Raw genomic sequence first — 540 nt, 5'->3', positions numbered from 1 at the left:
GGAGGGAGGGGGATAATTTGGGATCAATTGTACAAACAGCTATTTATTGTATTCAATAAGGTTGACAAGCTTATACATCGAGATGAACCGAAAGAGAACGGACCTCAAAAATTGACCTACACCCTATAGGGGTTTTTATACGCTTTTAAGGTAAATATATGATAAAAAATTATTATTTATTTTTGTTTGCTAACATTCTAACAGATTTTATTTATTTGCTTGCTAAAATTATTATTTATTTTTGTTTGCTAACATTCTAATAGTTATTTATTTTTGTTTGGTACCCGGCAACAGAATGTGATCTGTCACTCCCCAAAACTGAAATGGCGGAAACGTTCTGGGGTGGAGGACGTCATGTGTAGCATCACAACTAATGAATAATAGCAATCATAGCAACACAATCATTACAGTGAATACTTAAATAAAAATGTTTACATCAGTTTGAAACCTTGTCTGAAACTTGTTTGAATTACATCAAATGGCTTTGTAAGGTATAAACATAAAACTCTTATTGCTCCAGCTTCTCAAAAATCCAGCAAG

Source organism: Lactuca virosa, chromosome 9, assembly GCF_052849685.1.
Source record: "Lactuca virosa cultivar CGN04683 chromosome 9, Lactuca_virosa_CGN04683_v6, whole genome shotgun sequence".
Taxonomy (NCBI): Eukaryota; Viridiplantae; Streptophyta; class Magnoliopsida; order Asterales; family Asteraceae; genus Lactuca; species Lactuca virosa.
The sequence above is the reverse complement of the archived record's forward strand: the minus strand, read 5'-3'. Positions refer to the sequence as shown.